The sequence below is a fragment of the Anser cygnoides genome, chromosome 17 (assembly GCF_040182565.1).
Source record: "Anser cygnoides isolate HZ-2024a breed goose chromosome 17, Taihu_goose_T2T_genome, whole genome shotgun sequence".
Classification (NCBI taxonomy): domain Eukaryota; kingdom Metazoa; phylum Chordata; class Aves; order Anseriformes; family Anatidae; genus Anser; species Anser cygnoides.
Genome location: NC_089889.1, coordinates 6,914,321 through 6,926,480, shown reverse-complemented (window position 1 = coordinate 6,926,480; position 12,160 = coordinate 6,914,321). Strand labels below are relative to the sequence as shown.

The window sequence follows — 12,160 nt, the reverse complement described above, 5'->3', positions numbered from 1 at the left end:
TTGAAGTTATTTTGAATCTTTTTCAGAACTCTTGAAAAAGAAAAAAAAAATCAGTATTGTGGAAAATACCTCGTTTCCACTCCAAAATGAAATGCAGGCATTTCAGGATATCAGCTGTTCCCAGAGCAAGAAGATGCCCATGCGCTACCTGACCTGGTGATTAGCTCTGCAGGTGGTTTTTGGTTTGGAGATAAGAGGCTTGATCTGAGCCTCTGGGCAGCACCCACGGCTCTCAGGCTGGCAGGACTGCTTTCAGCCGGGGCTTTTGCAGTTGGAGTGAAGCCTTTGTCTGGGCCAGTTTTTCGTGTGGATGTTCCTGACCCAGGCCAGCAAGCCCGGGTAAGTCCTGGGTGAGCAGCTGGGGGTTGAGACCCCAGGTGCAAAATGCTCTCCCTGTGCAGGGCTCATGTGTGTGGCCGTGTTGCCGGAAAGGTTTTCCCAAGTGCCGTCCTCCAGGCAAACCACCTCATTTGTGAATATGTACTTCAGCCTCAAAATAGGATCCTCCATCACTGAGTATTGGGTCCTGTGATGAGATTGTAAGGCTTGCAATGTATAAATTATTGTCTGGTGAGGAGGCGTTACTCTTTTAGGAAAACGCAAATCGGTGTTATTTATGGTGTTAAGCAGAAGCATATAAATCCTTACCTCTGGTGAGTGGAAGCGTTCTTGTCAGGTGAGCATGAGGGAGACAGCTGAGCTTTGAGTTTGGGGATGGGAGGGGTTGGGGTTTTTTGGCTTGGTTAGATGGGTTGGTTTTAATGCTGCCCAGAAAATGGTGGGAGGCAATATCCTTTTTTTTTTTTTTTGGGGGGGGGGGGGGGGGGGGTATTTTGCTAAAGAAATGTCAAACAAACTAATAATTACCCTTATGATAGTGTTGCCTGAATAGAGCAACGCAATACAGCTGTGTGATGGATCCTTCCAAGCTGAAGAGCAGACGAAGGGAAGGAGCACTGTGTGTAACCTCTGCCTTTGACTAAAGGCTCACTCCTCAGTGCCAAAACCAGTATAATTTGCAGTGTGGGTAATCCACTGGAAAAATAAATAAATAAATAAACACCTGCTTAACACTGTTTATGAAACAGAAATTATTTGCTGTTGGAGGCAGCAGAGGATTGGTTACCAATGAGAGGTTTTTAATGCAATAATTGTTTTTAAAATGTTTTTAAATTCCAATGTCTGGGCACAGCAGCAGTCCTTGGCACAAAGAGGTGCGCAGATGAAGAGTTCATCCATCACCACCTAGTATTCCTCCTGCAAGTACACCCCAAAATGTTTTCTCAAGTGTGCCTCAGTTTTATGTTACCTCCTCTAAGAGTGCTGGTGTCAGTGAGCATTTGCTTGCAGTCCTTCGGAAGGACAGCAGTCATCAATTGTCCAAATAAATAAAGAAATTACTCATCCTGCAGAGGTATATCATTTCCTTCACTTCAGCGTCCTTTAAAAGCTTTGTGGGAATGTTTCATGGCAATATTTTGGGATATGATGTGCGCAATAATGTACCTTTAGATCATATTGTCTGCCAGGAGCTGGAAACTTGATGACACCCATTTGCCACACTTGTTCTGTCCTTTTTTTTTTTTTTTTTTTTTATTATTGGTGTGGAGCTGAATACCAATACCTGCTTTGTTCCTGCACAAATGACACTATGAAAATTACGTCATTTTACTAGGGAAGGAAGGAACTGAACAAAAATTTCATTAAGATATTTCAGGTGCCCATTAAGCAGTCCCCAGATTCTCTGTTAGATTTTGTAGGGAAACGGGGTGACTGAAAGGCTCTATTAGTGCTCTGTTATAACTTACATAGCCCCAGATGTAGTTTCACTGCTCGCGTACTGCAACTAGTTTAAATCCATGTAGGAAGATTACCTTTGAATCCTCATATGTCATTGATTGTTTCTCTTCCTTGAATATCAGATTAGACCGGATGGCAATGTTAGACATATCTATGCACGCGTGCGGCGATCAGAATGTCAACTGCTCTTCATTGGTAGCTTCCTTCCAATGTAGTGGAAAGGTGCTAGCTATTTCCAACAAAGGGAAGACAAACGCAAAAGAGCATATCTGTCATCTCTATTTGTATTCTAGGCTTAGAAAAAGCGGATCTCTCTGAAAAAAAAAACCATATTTAATGTGACATACAGAATTTATAGTGTGAGAAATGCAGCCAAGGAGAACCCAAAGAAGCATCAAAGCACGTCTGCAAAACCTCTTAGATGCAACTGCATATTACGTATTCAAGTGTTTTGACTGTAATAAAATAATGTATTAGTGTGTTTCAGTAAAGCTGTAGCTGCGTATTTGTACCTAAAATGCCATGTAGATGTTTTTGTTTCTCTAATAGAATGCCATTTATGTAAATATCTTTGTATCAACAGAAAAACAGTTAAATAGCTTTGAAACATGTCATGCCCATAATTCCTAGCACGCTCTGGGGAGCAGGCAAATAAGCATGCCTCCATTTAAGCAAGGGGAAACCAAGGCAGAAGGCTCTAAAAATGTCCTTGTACAATGTTTGAGAGTCATTTGATGACAACGCCTAGGTTGGAACTATTTTAAATAGACTTTATTACATTTCCCTACCAATTGCTCTGAATTTGAAGCCTGAAATGATTCATTTAGGACACATTACATGTGCTTTATAGGAACTATGCTATGTTCCTTTAGGGCTTCACTGAGTGAGAAGATGACAAGGGTGATGGCCTTCAAAGGGAGTAAGTGAATTCTTAAGCATGTTCCTGAGTAAGAGGGCAAGAGCACACTCGAAGCAGGTCTCTTGATCAATTTTTCCTGTTCCTGCTTCCAGTTGGCCTTGCCACGTTGTACTGGCAGGTTGCAGAGTTCCTGGTGTATCTCCTGTTTTGCCCTGTGTCTGTTCCCCTCCCATGAGGGAATGTGGGGTTATTTTCTGTCTCCTCCTTTGTCTTTCTTGGGTCCCCACATGGGGCCAGTCTGGTCTGCTGAGGACAACCCAGGGTGTCCTGCTTGTGCTGCTTCTGGGAAGTATGTGCCATATTCCTTCCTCACCCTTCTTACCCCTCAGCAAGAAATTCACTGACTCTCTGAGCAGCTGTACTGTGGGAACATGCAGGTACAAGCTGCACTGGTGCAAGTGCTGGACCAGCTGCAGGGTCTGTGACCGCTCCATTGCTAAGGTGCTCTTTTCCCTGGTCCCCTACTGATCTCTCTGTGCTTCAGCCCTTCACGCTTGTGGTCCAAGCGCCCGTTGCATTGACATTGTGCCTTTAGCCTGGAGGCGCCGATCTGCCAGACCCAGTGAGGCTCTCAGAGCTGCTGACAAGTTCAGCTCCAGTTAGCTGTGGTTCAAGGTCAACTGAGACTTTAAAGTATGAATAAATGTCAGGGTTTGCTGGCACATCGATCTCAGTCTTTTTGATTACTGCCAGATCGCATGAATAAATTAGCCTTGACAGCTGCAATAAATTGTATAGGCTACTGATCTCCAGCAGTAGATGTTAAAGAAGGACATGAGAGGCGTGGAGGGGAAAATACCCTCTGCAGATGCTTGTATTAAATGAGGTGAGTTTTGATAGAGTGCTCCAGGGGTGATATTTGGGCAGGAAGAGGCCTTTTGTTCATTTGCGGTTCAGTGCCAAGTAGGAATATGTCTCCTACCGAAGCATTGATCTGCTTTGTCAGGAGGAGTTTGCGTTACCATGTGTTATCAGTCACGAAAGCTGCTGCTGCCTTTTCCACCAGCCACCCTACCCATCCGGGGCTGGCTCTCAGAATGAATTATTATAGTTCTGTTCAATATAAGGCCTCCTGTAAAGCCAGTCTTTTTGTCACAACCATAGAACTTGTTCTCTTCTATGTATTGTCATTCCCTTAATCAAGCATGCTCTTCCTGCAGCACTGTGCACGCAATCTGTCGCCCCATATTTTAATAACTCATTGGCGTGTCTGTGTATTTGCAGTTATATCTATGTAGAGGTCATGGACTAGAGCTTGTTCTGGCCATCCCCCTCTCTCAAGGCTTCTTTGAAATAGTTGGGTGTATGTGGAAATGCTAAACTTCATAACCAAAAATGCACAATTTTCTGCTTTTGGAGAAAAAATACTTCTGTATTTGAATGTATGGGAGTGCTGTACTTCATAACAAAAGATTTAAAGGGAGAAACTTTGTTTTGGCTTCAACCAGTTTTCTAAAATGAGGCCAGATCTGTCTTTAGATTAAGTTAATGCTTTGCATACAGCCAATTGCCATGGTTATAAATATGCAATCATCACTTTGACACGAGTTACTCCATTAATAATAGTCCTGTTTAAATGATACATGTGCTATTGATTATGCATATTAATCTGTATGTGCCACGGTCTTTGAGTGTCATGACGACCTGTTACACAATCAATATATGTGTAGTGGTAGAACATGATGGAAGTGGTTACAAAAAAAAGCATTTTTTTTCTTGCACAGGAATGCTTTTACTTGTGTAGAAGTAGAGTGATGTAGCCAGAGGTTGAGGAAAAACAAGTCCGGGAAAGAGGGCATTTCCTATCACAAGAACTTCGCCAGGGAGACAGTACGCATCGTGCGCTGTGCCTGAGGTCAGGGTGTTAAGAACAGGCATGAGAAAAGGAAGGCAAAATGGGGGTGTTGAAGGAAAGAAGGGTTAGCCACAGCGCTGAGTCCTGAGAAGCAAACTGCCCAACAAGAAAGATTTGGAGAATGGTGTAGAAGCTCTTGCAAGACTAGCCAATGCAGGCAGGTGGCTCCAGCCCTGGAAACCTGTGCTTTTCTGATTGCTAGTATTGTGGGCCTGGGGAAGAGGGGGAAACGTTTACAAAGCAGTCATGAGGAGGATGAAGATTGTTTTAAGGACCAGGGTGACGTTGTGCTAGACTTAGAAATCAGGCAAAGAAGCTGTTAAAGTAAATAGATAAGAGAAAAGCAATTAGATTCCAAGAACTGGAACTTCTTGAGCACATGCCAGATGAAATGGGCAGGGATTTGTTTGTAAGGGTCAGAGCATCTTTAGTTAAATAGGCTGCACAGATTATGAAGGATATCTTTTGCATGCCTGCTGAAGTGCTTTTCAGTATTTTCACTCACAATGTCTGTTGTTTTCAGATCTTGTAAACATTAATTCTCAAATGGCTAACCTTTAAAGCTTCAGAGTAAGCCAAAAGATGAGCCCTTGGGGACTTTATTTTGTGCCATACAATATACTATTGTGAGAGTGGATTCGCATGATAAATTACAGCTGTGTGATTTGCATATATTGCTCTGCTCTGACTTCTCTGCTCCCTCCTCAGTAATCCACCTCTCCAACCGGCATGCTGCTTTGTCAGGAAGTTTAAATTTCACTTGCATTTACTTTTTGCCTTCTAAAACATTTTGCTGATTTCTGTTCTGCGGCACTCGGAAAAAGGTGGGACTCTTCACAAAACTCACTGCAATGCAAAACAAATAATTCACCCTTCTTAGCCCTGTGACAAATTCTTTAAAGCATCGTCAAAAATAATATATCCTTATCTTCATTGCTTATGTTTTTTTTTCTCCTTTATAGTAATAAGTTCTCATCTCTTTATATTTACTTCTAAAAAGGAATACCAGTCTGAAAAAGCTACCTCCATCACTTCATTTTGCAGCAACACCAGGAAAGACAACTGAGGTTTTTCTCCCTGAAATTCGATCACTGAAACATTGTTTTCCCATACAACATAGGCATTAGCAATTCATGTATATCCGTTAGGTCGATAATGAACCTCTGTGGATTTTTATTAAAATATCACCTTCAGTGATTAATTCCTCTAAAGATCTGGATCTAATTGTATCACCTATTAAATATATTTTATGTGGTCAGATGTCAGCTCTCTAATAGACACGTGCAATAACTCAGCTGTTCATTCTTAATAGATCTATTTTGACCTATCAGATAGAGAGCAGTTATCATATAGCAGGTCTTGAAATTTTATTTAAAATCAGATTCCAAATTCCCAAGCCAAAATGCATTTACGATAATCCCAGAAAACAATGCTTGGGAATGGAAATTCAGAAAGCACTTTACAGGTTTTAGCAGAGACAGTTTTGAAACTGACTGTTGGTTGTACTAGGTGCTTCAAATGAAGAGATGTGGATAATGGATCATGGAGCCTAGCGCTGAGTATTCTGCACTGACCACTCCAAGTGTTGGGCCAGACCTGGTGTAAACTGAAATCAGTCCATTAACTTCCCTACCTCACTGTGCAAGCAACATGGGCATTCTTTTGTCTCATCCTTCCTAGAACATTTTTAACTTGAGGATCAGCGTGTTGTATTTCTAGAATCAAGCTGAGATATTCTCCTCTGGGCTGCAGCAGAACTAGGAAGTGAGTTTCAGAAAGCAGAAATTGTGACTCAGGTTTGTGGTAGTATTTGCTCAGGGAGTTGTGCGCACTTTCATTTACACAAGTTGTCTACATTATAAAGTAAAGTAAAAATAATTGCTAAGGAAAACGTGGCTCTTTTTTTTCTTCATTAATCCATATTCATTATATTTTCAGGAGGATACAGTGACATGCAAAAGTGGCATAAGTTACTTCCTCACTTTCCATTCCCTCTGCCTGTTTTAATTAAGCAGATCTTGTTGTCTGTCTTACTGCAGTCACGTTTCCTGTCATGTCCAAGACAGTTTCTGTATGGAAAAAAGTAGAAAATTGTAGCAATTAAGATGTTCCTTAGACCTTCACAGAAGACCTTTTCATTCTCAATACCTTTCAGGGCACTGATCTTTTTTTAACCATAAAAGCAGATAGGGAAGGATAGTGCAATCTAGCATTACAATTTTAAAATTTAGTGATGAGTAAGGACACAGGTATTGTAATAAATTTAGGTAAATGTGACAGTAAGAGAAGGGAGGACTGCTGATATGGTGACCTGGCTGAATTGCTTCTCAAAAGGTAGTTTAAAGATCACACAATCTTTTCCTTAGCCTTTTGGTAAATGCAGATGGGAAAAACTCTCCTTCATCATTAGGTCATCAATGAAAATGATCTGTGTCCTGTTTCTTTGCCATTGGTGGGGTATCCGCTGCCCAAAGGACATAATGAAGGGAATGAAGAATCCAGATATGAATGGCCGCCTTTTAACCACATCTCTATTTATCTTCAGATGCTTTCACAACAGTCTCTGGGATAAAGAACAGATCCACTGTCAGTTCTGCTTTACGGTGCTCCAATGTACAGAACCAAACCAGGAGTAAGGAAGGTGCACATGTAACCACACTGCTTGTGTGTCAGGGCCTAGGGTGAGAACCAAGAAAACAAGATGTAAAGGCTGGTCAATTTGACTGTGATGCTCAGCTTTCAACCCTGGAACATAGGAGTGGTATGCAGGCAGAGCTCTGCGTCCTCTGTGGGGCAGTCTTTGAGATTTGGCCATCTCCTTTTGTATTCTGATCATGGAGCTGGCAGTGAAGAAGGTGTTTTATGCAGAGATGAGCTACTCTCAGGCATGTGAGACAAATTAACCATGATGCGCAGGACTGTCTGATTTTTTTATTATTTTTTTTAGCTCTTCTTCCGCTCCTAATTCCTTTATTTCTGGTGAGTCTCTAGACCTGCTCTCTACATTCTGTGTCCTTGCCAATATGTCTCTTTCATCACCCTCCTTCCACTTTTCCTGGCTTAGCTCCACTAGGCTTTAATGTTCCACACTCATAACTGGCTGCACCGGTGAGTTATGGCTTCAGTGCTGCTGTGGGCGTCAGACCTCTTTAAGTACCTATGAGACTATCAGGAAAGCTCATAAATGTCTTTCACAATGAATGTGTAAAGTAAGGGAAATATTAGAGGTTTGAAGGCTTTGTAACTTAGCCTTGGCTAGTTGAGTTGACTTCGGAAAGCAAACATAGAGGTGGGTGCAAATAAAACCAGATCAGGAGCACTTTAAGTCATCAGTGTCTCTTAGGGATTGGCAGTCAGCAAGGTACTCTAGAATGACAACTTAGTATTTTTCAACATATCCTTTGGGTATGTTCTAGTGGCATTCATGTGTTTGGCATCAAAAGACAATATTCCAGAAAGGTATTTGTAAGGATCTATCTACATCTCAGACTAGTGCAAGATCAAGTGTTAAATGTCATAAACCATGACAACATGGTATCTAGATTTTCGGCCCAAATTTCAGACTTTTTATAATATATGGTGTACATTCTGCTACATGTGGGCATCAGGAACCAAGGAGCCTGATAAATTGTTATTGGGGCTCATTTTAAGAGTAGTGCCTGGCAACATAGCTTGGCAATTCTCATTAATAGGAATTTAGCAGATAAATCTCCCTGAATTACTTGTAGAAAATTTACCCTTAATGTGCCTTACATTTCAATAGGCTGAGCTGTGTTTTGAAATTACATTTGTGGAGGGTAATGTGATAGATATAATAACGAGGAATATGCAAAACCCAGTAGGATGCATATTTCTACATGACACTGGAGGTTTACAGTACTTTTAAATCAGAGCATCCTAGAATGCTATTAATGAAATCCCCTTTAACCTTAAGGGGTAATTTTTTCTAAGTGATCCGCAGGGGATTTGACTGTTAAATTTCCATTAACAGTAATGGGATTCACAGTATTACAAAGCAAGCTCCCCGCTAGCTGTGCTGAAATTCTACCCCCTGTAGCAATTAATCATGCCTGTTGGGCTCCTTAATGGAAGTATGAAGCAGATTATCTGGCTAATCATGATATGTGATCAATTGACTCTCCTGCAATAATTGATTGCTGAGTAGTTCTAACCAACTCAGCTTTAGGATTTTATAGATGAGTGGCAAAAGACAGGGTGTCCCTTTCATGGTTGTAAATGCCAAGGCTTCTGCAGTTCACAGATACCACATTAGAAGGATTGCAAGTTCTCCTTTTATTTTCTTGTATTATATCTCCTGGTGTAACATTTGTCTGTATCCCTCTGGTTTTCATCCCTCCTATCAGGTCCTGCAGGTCATCCCCAATGAGGAAAGAAAACTTCTTATGTCTTTAACAGGGTGTTGCTGGTATCCTGCTGGGGTTCTGCATTTTTCTTTCTCCCTGAGCCAGGGACTCCATGTTCCCTCACCTCCCTCTCTTCTGGGAATCTATATTTTCAAGCTGCATTGTGAAAATGGAAAATCTCGTCTGAATGGTGTGGTCATGCTGGAATGTGTTTGTGGCAGCTGCCTTGGCTCTATCCTTTAGTCTATTATTCTACTACCTGATAGCATAGACTCATTTACTCCATTTTGTTTGACCTGTTTTGTAAGGATCGTTCTCTGATGACGTGGGCTGGATGTAGCCTGCCAAGATCAAAGATAGTAAAAGGAAAAAACACCAAGTTAAACAAGGCTAGCATATCACATAGAGAATTCACTCCTCACTGTTGCTCTACTTGAATGGTTAAAGACTAGAGGCTATGGAACTTACTTTTACTTACCTTTTTTTTTTTTTTTTAAATATGCCTGGATTAAATCTAAGCCACCTAGCCAATTGGTCTGGGGGCTCTTTTCTCACTGGCATTCTGTGAAGGCTTAACATATTACCGAAATGCAACCTTAGGCTGCAAACTCAACTCCTGAGGATAGTCTGTGGTGCATTAGAGTATTATGGTGAAAATACCAGGCAAACATGCAAATCCAGGAGAGCCATAGAAAAATCAATAGCATTTCTTCAGGCAGAATGCTGATTTGTAGCCACGCTCCATGGCTGTATCTTTTTCTTAATGAATTCTCCAGTGTGCTGAGGTGCACTAAACAACAGAGATAAATACCGTTGTGCAAAGGAGCGTAATACAGATTTATAGCCTTAGCAGAATATGGAGTACAGATGTTTTGCATATAACCAAGATTGGTTTATGAGCTTTTCGCAAGCAGGGGTATCTGTATTCTAAGGATGGTTTTGTGGGGTTTTTTTGTTTCTTTGTTTTAATGGAACTTGAGATGAATAAAGCAATGGGAAACTTTTCTGTATACATCTTGGCACCATCCAAATGGCAGTGTCCTCTATGTACCCCACTGCAAGTGATTCAGCTCTTCTTGAGAGCAGTCTGACGACATAGGGTGGGTGTTGAAAATGAAGTATCCTCAAGATCACCTGAGCAACTTTGAAGCAGAGATGTCATTGGAAACCAAAGACTCTTACAGGAGCCCTTAGGCAATTTTGAAAATCCCTCTCAGAATATGTATTAAGTTAGCCAGGCACCAATATATGAATAGCTTTTCATTGCCCTACTGTGTCATTTGGCATGGAAACATTTAATACCTTGATGGTTTTTCTGTATATTCACAAGCCTATTTCTGCAGAAATCCTGATTATATTTTTTTTCTTTCTTACTGGGGAAAATAAAACAAACTGCTTCTATTATGCAATGTTTCCATGGGGAACCCTCCTAATGTACATAATATACAACAGCTGATGGCAAGTGATGATAAGTTGCTTATACCACTGGGAGCCCTGGAATGAGTGGTTTACAAAGCTGGGTAAGTAATGAAAGTCCATAAACAAGGCACTCTGCAGAGCAGCAGAGTGACAGAATTTTGGCTCCAAACTTGAGGCTCTTGGCTGGTATTGGAAATCCATATAACATCCTTCCCTCCTGGCATCTGCTACTTTGAGAAAGTTCAGTTCATTACAATAACAGATTTCAACTAAGCATGGTTGCAGTCCATGGCCTGTGCGAAGGATGGCCTTGCTATGGCATCTCATAACTAGGTCTCACTCTACTAGGTGCTACAGGACAAGGCCTCCGTGGTCATTTATTACTCCCTGACTCAAGGCAGGGTACGTGTGCTGATTTGTAGTTAGCGCAGGTGATCTTTTTAGCCTTTCTGATCAATCCAACCTAATTAAAGGAGTAATTCTCTGGTTTTAGGGCCAATTTACCTTTCTAAGATGGTATGAATGCCTGCAGCTCAACTAATAATGAGGTAACATCTTAGAGCCAATTAACCGAAAATGAATCAGTAGAGCCCATTAGGCTTGATAAAGTTCAATAAGAGGTAGAACAGGTGCATTTTTCCTCGTTAGAAACTCCCATGTTTTACGGAAAGTTAGAAAACTCACAGCAGCTTCTTACACAAGAATGTCAGGCTCTGCGCTCCTGAAAGCAGTCCGTCTCCTCTAGTTTCAGCCAGCATACTAATGGTTTTCTAAAGCTGAGCTGTACTTGTAAGGGGTTAGGGATTCAGAACAGCATATATGTCATATTTTTCTCAATGTTATTTTAGCAAATGTTCTTGCAGATCAGCCCTCATCTATGAAAAGATTCTATTAATAAAGCCAGCTGTGGAACAGGAAGACAGAATGGTGTTATTTGTAACTGCAAAATCCTTTCAAAGCACTATTCATCATCCAAATAATTTACTAAATGGTTTCTGAGAAGAACTGTTAATTAACTGGCAAGAATGAGCCACATTAACATTTGTTTATTGCACTGTCTGTTGGCCTCGGGGGGCGTGCACCAGAGGAGAAATTACATGAAGAACTAGGGGTAAATTTTAGCTGTCCCCTCCACGGGCAGAACACTGCAATTTATGCTGTGAAAGCTGGTTTGGATTAAGGCCAGATGTGAAGGTGCAGTGTGGTAGCTGCTGAGACTCAGTTCTGCCCTCCTGTTGTCCCACTGATTCCCACTCGGCCTAGCAGAAAGCCCACTGGTACGGCCCCTCTCCCACAGCAGGAGCAGAGATGGGGCCCTGCTGTGCTGGCACATCGAGGCTGAACAAGTGGGCCTCTTCCTCAAGTACTGGGAGCTACCTCCACTGTGGCTCTGGAAGTGAAGGTGTGTTAATTGTGGGCATCTAGTACTTCTGGCTTTGTTGGGCCTGCTGTGCAGGCTTGTTCCATCCAGGGGATGCCACTATGAAAGTAAGTGGGCTGTTCTTTACCATAACCACACAGGAACATTCCCTGGCAGAGAGAGACAAATGAAATCAATAGGAGGATCCTTTCCTCAGATTCGTTGGCAGAGCTAGGTGTCTGGGCATGCTAGATCACGAGGGCGCCATCTTGGATATATAAACACAAATCCCTCAAGGCTTTAATACGGAGTTGGTATGTTTTTGTAGGGTTTTTCTTGCTGTTGTTTTTTCCTACTTAATTCTTAGCATTCTCCTATTTTACACTATCTAGCTTTGTTTCTAATGTTTGAATTGTATCTGATATTTTTCTGCATCCTAGCAG

At 41.6% G+C, this 12,160-nt stretch overlaps 1 protein-coding gene across 14 annotated transcripts in view; it reads left to right on the top strand.

The window, feature by feature from the left end:
• Positions 1-12,160, top strand: part of GALNT9 (polypeptide N-acetylgalactosaminyltransferase 9) — a 586,151-nt gene that overhangs the window by 523,236 nt on the left and 50,755 nt on the right. The window contains exon 1 of one of the 14 annotated variants that reach the window (XM_013173471.3): positions 214-339. The exons of the other annotated variants lie outside the window; for them this stretch is intronic. The gene's annotated coding sequence lies outside the window, so the exon portion shown is untranslated. Of the gene's footprint in view, positions 1-213; positions 340-12,160 lie in introns of those variants that run through there. 14 annotated transcript variants of the gene reach the window in all.